Genomic DNA, 13,053 nt, shown 5'->3' with positions numbered 1-13,053 from the left:
TGACTTACTTAATAACTTACTTCCTTAACATTTTCTGATATGTCCTCATATTGAAATATTACTGGATCATGGAATTAGAGACAATGAATTGCTTCACGAGGTGCTATCTTTGGATAGTTTGAGAGTTTCTACAGATAATGAAAACCAGTATTAGTGAATATCCTGAAAGTGCAGAAAGATTTTGCTTGCATATGTGCATATAAATTTTTCTGGGGAGAAGTTTGTAGCTTTGTTGAGATTCTCAGAGATGTTCATGACTGTGAAGAGGTCATGTAGGGGTAAGCGCTGTGGCTTAAGAATCGCTTAAATCCCATTTATAGATTCCTGCATGTAAGTTGTTTATCTAATGGGGCTGATGAGGAAATTAAATGATATAGCATAAGTACAGAACTGGTTTTAGAAGGTGTAAAATGCATGCTGTCTAGAATAGTTCTCATTGTCATTCATTGCTTGAGGAGTAAAGTCCAAATTCCTCAGCTTGGTATTCAAGAACATGGAGGATATTTATCAAATTGCCTTTTCTGGATTCCTTTTCCCACTCTGTTCTCTAGTCAGACTGGATTACTCAGTCTCAGGAACCACATCCACCTTCTCATGCCTCTTTGTTCTTGTTAATGTATCCACTGTGTCCAACATTCATCCTTAGTATAATTTGCCCAAGTGTTAAGGGCCAATTCAAGGGCTCCTACTTCAATAAAACCTTTGCTACTTTCTCTATGAAGAACTATTTCTTTTTCTTTTTTTTTTTATTCCTCTCAATTTCACAGCACTTTATAACCTTTCATAATTTTGAATATGTTTTATTTAACAAAAGGAAAATGTAATTTTTGACCTAAGGATCATATAGCTTTTTTTACAAAATGTGATCTTTGTAAGGTCAAAGATTACATTTTCCTTGACTTTGTGTTTGCTTAAAACCCAGAAAAACTGAATATAAATCTGTGGGATTACTGAATGATTCTAGTCAACTCCCTTCCTGCAGACAGAAATAAATTTCTTTTTTTTTTTTTAAAGATTTTATTTATTTATTTGACAGACAGAGATCACAAGTAGGCAGAGAGGCAAGCAGAGAGAGAGTGAGAGAGGGAAGCAGGCTCCCCGCTGAGCAGAGAGCCCGATGTGGGACTTGATCCCAGGACCCTGAGATCATGACCTGAGCCGAAGGCAGCGGCTTAACCCACTGAGCCACCCAGGCACCCCAGAAATAAATTTCTAATTTTCTAAGCATGTGTACATCTATGTTATCCTATACTGAGCACTTACAGTAAGCTCTCTGGCATGAAGGACATAAAATTCAAATTCAAAAAAATAAAACATCTCCCTTTCCTTCAGAAGAAAACATGATGGAATTCGTGTAACACCTAAGGCACCATCAGGGCCTACTCATGCATAGAATCCCAAGATAATTGAGATTTAGACGCTTACAAAAAAAAAAGAAAGAAAAGAAAAAAGAGATCAGTTTGTTTTATAAAGTTAGTTAACCTTGCTTTCAAAGTAATAAGACTCCCCATAAATATTAACTATAGAACTTATAGTTGTTTTCCCTTTTTACTTTTAGTCCATTTCAGTGAGTCTTTTGTGAAATAACTTTTGTTTCAGAACTGGCTGTCCTGACTTCCTAATCAAATTACCACCCACTCCCTTCCTTTCAAGCTACATCTCCCTGATCTACTTCGATTCCCAACTCTCTTTGTTTGCATTAGCTGAATATTTCAAGAGAAAATGTTCCAGGCAACACTATTGTAGAATATTAAGAAGAAATATCTTGCCAGTGGGAAGCCATTGCTATTTTAACCTCTCATATTTCCACATGGAAAGGACAAAAGTTCAAGAGTTTTCTTTCAGTAAAATAAAGGCCTGTACAAGCATGACCTGTTTATAATCCGTTTTAATGGTGTCTATTGATTATTTGACACTCAGTAGATGTGATAATTTAGGTGTTGACCTTTCACTTTTATAAAAGGTTTTCACTTTTGTGTAGCCAGAAACTCAGTGTTAACTAATCCCTACTTTCCAGAGGTCAACGTTTGGCAAAGAAATACCTGTCACAGTTCCTAATCACCCTTAGGTTTTTCCCCTTTTCACCAAAATGTTTTATGAAAAAGTGAGAGATAGAGTGGGTCATGGGGAAGATAGCAAAAATTGTGTTGGGGATGGTACTCAGTGAACTTAGGTGGAATAGAATTTCTTGCTTGTGGTGAAACCAATCAATCTCAGGAACATTGAGAAACCTATTTATTGATCATAAGGCATATTGCAAGGAAAATATATAAGAAGAGATTAAAGTTATCACAAAATGGTTCTAGAAATTGGCTTCCCTCTCTCAGTGACTTGCTGCACATTGTCTTTATCTGTTTATCAAAACACCATTGCTAGTTGCTTCCAACAACAGCTGAGATTGTAGGAAACATAAAACACACACACACACACTCGCATATCCCCAGCAACCTTTTAATGGGAAATAAAACGTTTTGATAAGAATTTCTCTAAATCTTTATATTAAAACAATGGTTTGCTTAAAAGAAGATGAGACTTTGATAAACCTTGATAAACCTTGATTTCACCTGCATTAATCAAGTAGCCTCTCTCTGAAAATGTGAGGGCTGTGCTAGGATATTTTTAGAACCATTTTATCATACATTTCATGCCTTTACAGCATGTAGTTGCTAATTTTCCTAATAAGGTCACCTTTCAGTAAATGGCATGTGTTCTCAAATTCATGTGGGGTACTTGCCTAAAAATAAGGCCAATTTGTGTGAGCTAAGGATCCTTATTTTATCTCACCTGTCTTTCTCATTATAGTATGCTCAAATCTGCGTCTTTCTCTATATAGTCCAATAAAAGAAATGTATGCAGGATTTAACTTGCCCAGGTATCTCATGTTTGGAAATCTTCAAAGGCAAAGATAATTTCCTCTCACACCCCAGTTCTTCTCTGCTGATAATGTATGGCAGTACAGCCTCTCCCTGGAAAAGGAGCTTAGTAACCTTGTTGGCTGGTGGTTGGAGCCACATAGTCAAATGGGGAAAGATGAAAGAAATGTTCTTACCTTCTCAGCTCAAGGGCAGGCAGAATGAGAAAGCAGGTTTGTAATCTAGCTGATGAGGAAGATGGTTTAGGAATCAAAGTCTCTCTCATTCGGAGAGCTAGAAAAATGTGTTCCTAGCATTTTAACCTCAGCTATGCCCTAATATAGGGACTTGGCTATTTTGCTAAGCAGCAGGAGGGACTGACGATCACTTTCTCTGAATGTTTTGGCTAAGGTCTTCCACCACTTATAATTTTCATCCCTATGTGAGTCCCTTAATAAAAACCCTAAACCTTTTACCTCTGAACAGTCAAAAAACATATTTCATGCTGAAGGGTTTCAAAGATAGTTTCTACTAAAGATAATGAGTGTTCTAGAGTGCTAATTGAAACAGCAGGAGAGAATGGTTACTTTCCAAATATCCCAGGGGAGTCCTGTGTGCCAAGGTGATGACATAAATAAAGCTAGACTAATGGACTTTGGTTTCTTATGGCATAGACCAAATACAGAGGATTTAAGGAAGAATACTTTTTCATGCCATAAAAATTTAATAAACACCACTCATAAATTAATATTAAAGATCTGTTTAACACAGATGAAAGGACTCTACCATATGTTAGTGTTTCATTTGTTTAGAATCTAAGGTGTAAATACTCTTATTTTGATGCACAAGTTTTCTTTGATATGAAATAATTACTCAGGGGATTATTCTGATTGAGCCCATATTTTAAATATCTGAGTGAAACACAAAACTATTTTGGTTTGAATTGACTCATTTGTGAGTCAGTACTTATTGAACACATACTATAAAGAAATCAGTGAGGTTGCAAAGATGAATTAAACATGAATCTTGTTCTCAAGAATTTATAAATCAGTAGAGGTTAAAACATGTCTATACAAACTATAGTGAATGTATAAAGTGATAAAATGCCATATAAAAACACACCATGCTATATTTTCCAATGTTTTTGGTCAAAACTTTAATGAAAACATATTATCTAGTTTTTCCTGATTTGTAAATAAACTTGCTAGATATAATTGTCTATTCGATGTTAGAAAATTTACAATTCCCTCTTCCTAAACATCTCTTTTCATTATATAACAATATAGATAATAACAAAAAAGAAAGGAATCATTTGTAACCCCATAACAATAAATGTAGCAGTAATCATGCTGACAGTAACAGAGTTCTGCTTAATTGAGGTATTTCTGCATTATATCTTAGGTACTCTAAATAGTGATTAATACATTTTGCCATTCAATTTTAAGGCACAAATTATAAACCTACAAGTTTGAGTGGGTCTTAGTGTTTTGAGGAGCTGAATTAGTTGTTATTATAACTATTAATATAATTAATAATTTGAAATTATTAGCAATTATAAATAACTTACTTAATACATATACTGATTGCTAGTATTGCCATTGCCTACCAAGGTACAAAAAGTTTTTTTGAACTTCCTTCACTAAGGACAATTATCATAGAAGAAATTAAGCCCAGGGTCACCTGGGTGGCTCAGCTGATTAAGTGTCTGCCCTCGGCTCAGTTCATGATCCCAGCGTCCTGGGATGGAGTCATGCATTGGACTTCCTGTTCAATGGGGAGTCTCCTTCTCCTTCTACCTGCAGCTTCCCCTGCCTGAGCTCTCGCTCTCTCTCTCTCCCACACACAAATAAATAAATAAAATCTTAAAAAAAAAAAAAAAGCCCAATAAAATTAGGACACAGAAGTGACATCATGATAGAATAGGAATTAAAGTGAAAGTACTTGGGTTCAAGTCCCAGCTGTGCATACTGGACAAGCAAACCTGCAGACTGAAGTCTAGAAATCTACTTCCAGGGTTGATAGCATTAAACAAAAGAGGGCTTGGAGAAGTACACAGCAAACATTAGTTGCTCTGCATTTATCTTTATTATTTCTCTGAAATTATTTGTACATTTACTATTATGTTTACTTTCATCCCTAAGTGGTCTTTTTTTTCAAATGGGTAATGGCCTCTGATTGTTGTCTTCTTTATAGGAGCAGAAATCACCTGTCCTCCATCAATTTGCTAGTTATTCTCAATTAATGCCAAAAAAGACTGTGTTTAGATTCTTGTTTATTGTGTTAGTTTGTTAAGGCTTTCATGAGAGAATACTACAGACTAGGTAATAAAAACACCCAAAATTTTATTTTCTCATGATCAAAATGTCTACAGGGGTTGGTTCCTTCTGAGGGCTGGAAAGAAAGAATGTGTTTGAGGAGTCTGTGACTTGTAGACGGCCATCTTCTCTCCTTTTCTTCACGTGGTCTTTCCTCTGTACATGCCTATGTCCATATTTTCTCTTCTTACAAGGACACTAGATTGAATTAGAGCTCTCACAATGACCTCATCCTATTAATTAGTTAATTAATTTTTAAAGATTTTATTTATTTTATATAGAGAGAGTATGTGCACAAATAGGGGAGGTACAGAGGGAGAGGGAGAGAGAGAATCTCAAGCAGACTCCACACTGAGCATGGAGACCAACATGGGGCTCTATCCACCCAAGCACTCCTCTGTTCTTTAAATAAAGAACAAATAAAATAAGAAAGTGGGGAAAAAGTAGTAGACTGCATTGGTTTAATGGATCCTCAGAATAAAATATTTATTTAAATAGTAAAAAATATATATATAAAATTCAACCCCACCGATTTTGAAAGAGCTTGTGTCTCATTGTAAAGTTCTAAACTTCAATATAAGGAATGGCAAATTTCTGTTTAGAAAATGATTCTTTGTGACATTTCAGGGAGTTGTCAAATCTATAACCTCCAATTTCTGAACTGTTGCTGGAGGACAGATGCTTTTCCTGTGGGGGTTACACCTCTGTGAGTGGTTAAAAAAGGAAGGCAGAGCTTTCTGCACACGGTACCACTATTCACTGAAGAAGGTTATTTTCGTGCTAAATCATCTGCACAAAACCATATGGCTAGAAGAAAATAGACTGCAAGCCAATATACAGCATCTCCAGAGGGCACTAGACTGGCATTAGATGCCTGCTGATATGTTTGCTATTTGAATAGACACCTTCTTTTCCTTGGCTCATTGAAGGAAACTGTTTTGGAACATTAATTCCACTTTAGAAGATAGAATAGAACAGACTGTTTTCAAGTAAGAAAAATATATATGTCTATATATTTGTGTATATATATATGTAATATTTATGTATACTTTTCTGATTTCTAGATATTCTCTAATGTTTTTTGCTGATCTTTGCCACAGAGATTATATAAATCTCTCTCAACCCATCCTAATTCCTCTTATGCCCTGAATTTTGTTCCCTCCTTCAAAATTTATATGTTAAAGACCTAATCCCAATGCTTCAGAATGTAACTGTATTTGGAGACAGTGTCTTTAAAATAGTGATTAAATTTAAATGAAGTCTAGGGTGCCTAGGTGGTTTAGTTGGTTGAGCATCCAGCTCTTGGTTTCAGCTCAGGTCATGATCTCAGGGTTGTGAGATCAAGCCCCATGAAGGTCTCCATGCTCAGTGCAGAGTCTGCTTGAACTCTTTTCTCCCCCTTCTCCCTTCTCCCTCCGCTCTTCCCCAGCCCACCCTCACTTGCACATATGGGCATGCTCTCTCTTTCAAAATAAAATCCTAAAAAATAAATAAATAAAAGAATGGAGACTAGCAGATGATTAAATACTTTCAGTATTTAACACTATGCTGCCACAAGAAATTATACATAATTGTGTATATGGTCATAAGTCTGTTTCTGATTTTATTGCATAAATGCTTTGAGACTAGAAGAAAATGCAGTATTTTTCAAACCATACAGTTTATGTTTAAAAAATGAAGGCAGGGGGCACCTGGGTGGCTCAGTGGGTTAAAGCCTCTGCCTTCGGCTCAGGTCATGATCTCAGGGTCCTGGGATCGAGCCCCGAATTGGGCTCTCTGCTCAGCAGGGAGCCTGCTTTCTCCTCTCTCTGTCTCTCTCTCTGCCTGCCTCTCTGCCTACTTGTGATCTCTGTCCAATAAATAAATAAAATCTTAAAAAAAAAATGAAGGCAGGAAGAGTAATTTATAGTAAATAGTTAATACAGAGACAAAATGTTAGAGCCAACACTGAAAACTATGCTCCCAGTGGTTTCATTTCTATCTGGTAGAAAAAAAAAGATCCTGGTTAATACATATCATAGTACTTTTCATTCAGTTGTTCAACAAATATGTTGTGTAGGCATTATTCAACACTCTTGGGATACACAAATGATTAAAACAAAGACCTTTGCCCTTGTAGATTTTATATTTTCATAGGAAAAGATCTGCAATAAAAAAGAAACACAGAAGATATGTAAATTACATGGTTGTTTTAGAATTCACGAGAAAGAAAAAGTAGAACAAGTTAAGGTTAATCAGGATGCCCTGTTGGAGATGAGGGGCTGGATTTTAAGTGAGTGGTCAGGATAGGGCCTCAGAGGCTGCTGTAGGTCATACCATTTTATAATAGAAAACATAGTGCCTGAAATGAATAATTTTCTCATTAAGTCTTCTTCCTTAAAATAAACTTTCAGAGTAAGTTGTGAAAAATTTTGCAAAGTACATCTATTTTTAAGGTATTTTATTAAATAGCATGTTGCTTTGTCCGTCTGTTTAATAAGTGGTGATACCTTACTTCCGTAGTTTTCCATTGTCCCTAAGAAACCTGCTTTGAACTAGCTAGCTAGTTTCCCATTTCCTTCTTCTGACTCTAAACCTGTGCCTCACATTTCACTACTATATCTTTAGACACGAGAATGTCACCGATACTGCAACATCATAAGGCATTTGTTTCTTTTAGGCAACTCTCTGTAATCTTTATTCATTTTTGTATCTAAATGCCATGTGACATAAAATGGAAAGAAGCCCACACTTCAAAATAAAAATTACCAATGGTAATGTGTTATTGAATAACCCCAAGGTGCATATTCTCCCAGGTTAATTTGCTGTTAGCAGTGCTGATCCCACCAATTCATGGTTTTGTTGTTAGGTTTTAAAAGAAAGTCCCTAAGCCCATGAAAGGTTAGCAAAAGGGCAAAATAGTATTTTTAACGAGAGAGGAAATGAAGATAAAGGAGCACAAAGGCAGAGAGGGTACCTTCAAAATATACAATGCTCTGTGAAGCTGGCAAACATTATGAGACATCTAATTTCAGCTGTCAAAGGGGCTCCCATTGATTTTAAGGCTCATTATACGCACTCTTAGGGTCCTCTAAAGGGAGTCTTATTTATTTGGCTCTTATATAACCTATCTTTCTCAGGGGAGAGTTAATAGTACTCTCTAGTAGGAAAATAGCATCTTACTTTGGATTAGAATAGTTGACAGTCCATTTTACTTCTGTTTAGATTCAAGAAAATAAAAGGCTTTGACTTTTTCAAGGTATAGAAGTCAAGAGAAATCCAGGAATCCAAAATCGCTACTCTAAATGCTAGCCATTTTTGTCCTCCTCTACATGCTATTGTTAGTATCTGATCCATTTATTTTTAGCCTCCCAACACTGATCCCATAAAACTATTTCCGAAAATGAAAAGAATATCATGACTCAGCTAAAAATATTTCTTTTGTATAAAAGCATTTAAAAGTTGGCCAAAAATTAAACCCAGACCCTGATCAAAAGAATCTGTTTAGAAAATATAATGTGTATTTACGGATGACTCATTTCTGTTGTTGTAAAATATTCTTTTCCAAAAATACCTTGGCAGTAGCTTATTCAAAGAAGCCATTTTACTATCTCACTTGCACAATGTGACATAGTTATTCTAATGGTAATCATAAATGGAAAATGTAATTGTTTTCCTTTGGGCATTATATATTCTTTTGTCATTTTATATTAAGTCTATTTATTACAGAATGAGGGGTTTTGTCTTAAGAGCTCTTATAATGAGTTCAGTAGGTTATTTCAACTTCTGATGTGGTGTGCCGTGTAATCCCAAATGTTAGACTCTAGAATCTAATCATGCTTTCACTGGCCCAATTGTTTAAAGGTAAAATAACAGGTCAAGTAATATTTTACAGTTTAATTAACTATACCAGAGAAGGAATAATTTGGTAAAGTTCCAAAAATTATTGATTTTCTGCAATCAACCAAACCCTCAGATTGGTAGGGGTCTGAGTAAACCTTGTGTTTCCTAAATCAAAATGTGAAATCCGTGAATCTTGATAGATAGCTGGAACATGGCATTTCTGGGTTTGCGTGACATGTCCCGGTCCCCAGAAGTCTGTGTTGTGTGTTCTATAATATCACCCACTTGTGTGGATTCTGAGCACATTTCATGAGGTTAGAAGAAAAGACAGACAGTGCAGAGAAATATCTTAGAATTCCTCCTTGCATATCCTGGAAAATCTTTCAAGACAGCTAACTTTTGAGGAGACAGTCTCAAATTCACAAACACAACAGGACCTTATTTATTTATTTATTTATTTATTATTTATTTTAAGATTTTATTTATTTATTTGAGAGAGAGAGAGAGAGAGAGATCATGATCTGGGGGGTGGGGTGGAAGGAGGCTGAGGGAGAGGGAGAAGCAAACTCCTCACTAAGAAGGGAGACCAACGCAGGGCTTGATCATAGGACCCTGAGATCATGACCTGAGCTGAAGGCAGATGCTTAACTGACTGAGCCAACCAGGCTCCCCAACAGGACTTCTTAAATGCACAGTAATTTTAGAATGTCAGTGGAGACATCCTGGGGATGGCATTTTGGCATTTTGAACACAGTAACTCGTGGGACAAGAGTGATATGCAGAAATCTTGGTAAAGGAACAAAAAATAGTGTGGAGGAAGTAATGAGCAAAGGCCAAAAATTGATAACTGAAAAATAAGCCTACTCTTTTCTTTTGGAGGCAAACATATATACCTCTTACCCTGAAAACCTTCCTATACCAGTTGCCAGGCCTAGAAGAAGTCAACGAATTATCAGTAGCATCCAGATGGCTGGACCAATATAAGGTGTGTTTTTCCTTGCTAGCATTTAAAACTCTGTACAAAAATTTATATCATGATACGAGTGATTTTATTTGCGTGTGTGTACTTTTTTGTTTTTGTTTGTTTATTTTGTTTTTAGATTTTACCTATTTATATGACAGAGAGAGTCAGTGCAAGCGTAAGGAACAGCAGGCAAAGGGAGAAGCAGGCTCCCCATCATACAGAGAGCCCAAGGTGGGGCTCGATTCCAGACCCTGAGTTTATGACCTGAGCTAAAATCTCAATTGACTGAACAACACAGATGTTCTTTTATTTGTGTTTTATAGAGACATTTAAGAAAGAAGGTATGGGAATTAATGCACCTACAATTTGTACAGCACTTTTATATTTTTTATCTCATTTCACCTTACATAAACTCCGTGAGTTAAGTACAGTTTCTTCCACCTTAGAAATGAGGAAACTGAGGCTCACAGGTTGTGTAACTTGATCAGTGGCAGACCCAAGAAGTAGTGCAGGTATTTATGAACCTGATTAATAAAGCTCGTACTTTGGCAACTTCAAAATTCTGGTACTGGGCTCGGAACTTGAGTTAGGTTATTTATGTCTTATAGCAAGTAGTGACTCCAGTATCATTGTCTTGTTATTATCCCATTATAATCATCATTTTACAGAGGCAGAGACAATTTTAGAGAGGTTTAGAGGAATGTTTCCTAAAACTCACTGACTTGTCAGAATTATATGACAACTTTTTAAAATTCTGGACTCAAGGGATCCATGCTTAGATATTCTTATTTAATCACTCTTTCATGAGGTATTTATAATTTTTTAAACTTTCCCAGGTATTTGTAACATGCCACTAGGGTTTGGAAGCACTGATGAGTGGACATTTTTACAAATTGGAAGAACAGGTATTTGAATGCTTATCTATCTATGCTCTACCATGATGTAAAGCTGGGATATAGGGGATATTTGTATACTATTATCATCTTATTGACATTTTGTAATTTAATGCTTACAGTGATTCTCTGTGATAAATACTTACCTCCTAGGGCTTAATGGTCACAAATACCATTACATGTTGTATTATTTATTGTTGTGTAACAATCTTACTACAAATTTATCAGCTTTACATAACACACACTGGGGAATTCTACCTCCAGGAAGATAGAATGGATATAACTTTGCCTATTTTTTTTGATAAGTAAAAGTAAAATCCCTGGGCATTATACAGAAAGCAAACAGAAAGAAACTGAAAGGTGGAGAGAAGAAGGTAGACTGGTTAGGGATCTTGGGACCTAGAAATTGACATGATTGCGAGTTTTCTTTCTTTGTTTTTTGAGATGACATTATTTGTTTTTCAACATGATAATTTATAATTTAATCATAATCATATTTCTATTATTTATTTATTTTTAAGATTTTATTCATTTATTTGATGGAGAGAGCAGCAGAGGGAGAGGGAGAAGCAGACTCCCTGCTGAGTAGGGGGCTTTATGCAGGGCTTGATCTCAGGACCCTAGGATCATGGTCTGAGCTGAAGACAGATACTTAACTGACTAAGCTACCCAGGCATCCCACATTCATATTTAAAAAAAAAAAAACAAAACAGCTTTATTGAGATGTAATTTACTTACTGTACAATTCGTCCATTTCAAATGTAAAATTCAATGGCTTTTACTATACTCCCAGTTATGTGCAACCATCATCACAATTTCAGAACCCTTTCATTGCCATAAAAAGAACCAACCCTATATAATTTAGCTGTCAGCCCTATTTCCCTAAGTTCTAAGAAACCTCTATTATACTTTCTTTCTCTACAAACTTAACCTACCCTGGATATTTCATATAATATGTGGCCTTTTGTCTCTGGCTTCTTTCACTTAGTATTGTATTATCAAAGTTCATTTATGTTGTGGCACCTATCAGTATTTTATTCTTTTTTATGGCTGAATTATATTCCCTCATATGGATATATTTATCTATGCATTTGTTGACTAATACTTGGATTGTTTCCACTTTTGGCTAATGTAAACAGTACTGCTAGGAACATTCATGCATTAGTTTTTCCTTGAACACATGTTTTCAATTCTTTTGGGTCTTTCCACTCTACGAGTGGAATTGCTGGATCATCGGGGTAATTGGTGTTTGCTTTTTTGAGGAGCTGTCAAATGTTTTTCACAGCTGCACACTTTACAGTATTCAATTTATGATGGTTCTTTTCCACACCATCACCAACACTTGTTTTTGTCTATTATTATTAGCATTTTATTACTATAAGTGCTACAACTAGCTAGTTGGTTTGAAGTTTTATCTCATTGTGGTTTTGATTTGTATTTCCCTAATGATTAATGATGAGGATTTTTTATGTGCCTGTTGGCTATTACTATGTATGTGGGAGATGTTTTTTTCAAGTCCTTTGTCTATTTTTTAAATTTGGTTGTCTGTTTTTGTTGTTGAATTGTAAGAGTTCTTTATGTTTTTTCAGTACTGGACTCATCAGATACATTATTTGGAATTAAACTGAAAATTGGTAACAGAAAAATAACAGAAAAATTTCCAACACCTAGAAAACTAAACAGCACAGTTCTAAATAATTCATTGATCAAATGAATTGATAAAATAATTCATTGATAAAATGAAAACGCAACATATTAAAATTTGCGGAGTACAGTTAAATCAGTGCCAACAAGGAAATTTATAGTATTAAAAGAATATATTGGAAATAATGTAATATTTCCTCCTAAGAAATCCTAAAAAAGAAAAGAAAAATAAATCCCAAAGTAAGCATGAGGGAGGAAATAAAGATGAGAGTAGAAATCAATAAAATTCATTCACTACATCAAAAACTTATGATGTGCTATATGCTGGCTAACTGAACATAATAAAAAATACATTGTACTAATAAAAAAAAGAAGTAGATAAAATTGAACACAGAATAGTAAAAACCAACAATATAAAGGTCTGGTTCTTTAAAAAGACCAATAAGATTGGCAAATCTTCATCAAAACTAACAAAAAACCCCAAACAAAACAGAAATTACTGGTATCAGGGATGAAACAGGGTACATCACTACAGATCCTGAAAACATTAAAAACATAATGAG

This window comes from Neovison vison, chromosome 12 (genome assembly GCF_020171115.1).
Source record: "Neovison vison isolate M4711 chromosome 12, ASM_NN_V1, whole genome shotgun sequence".
NCBI classification, from domain to species: Eukaryota; Metazoa; Chordata; class Mammalia; order Carnivora; family Mustelidae; genus Neogale; species Neogale vison.
This window is presented reverse-complemented; position numbering follows the sequence as displayed.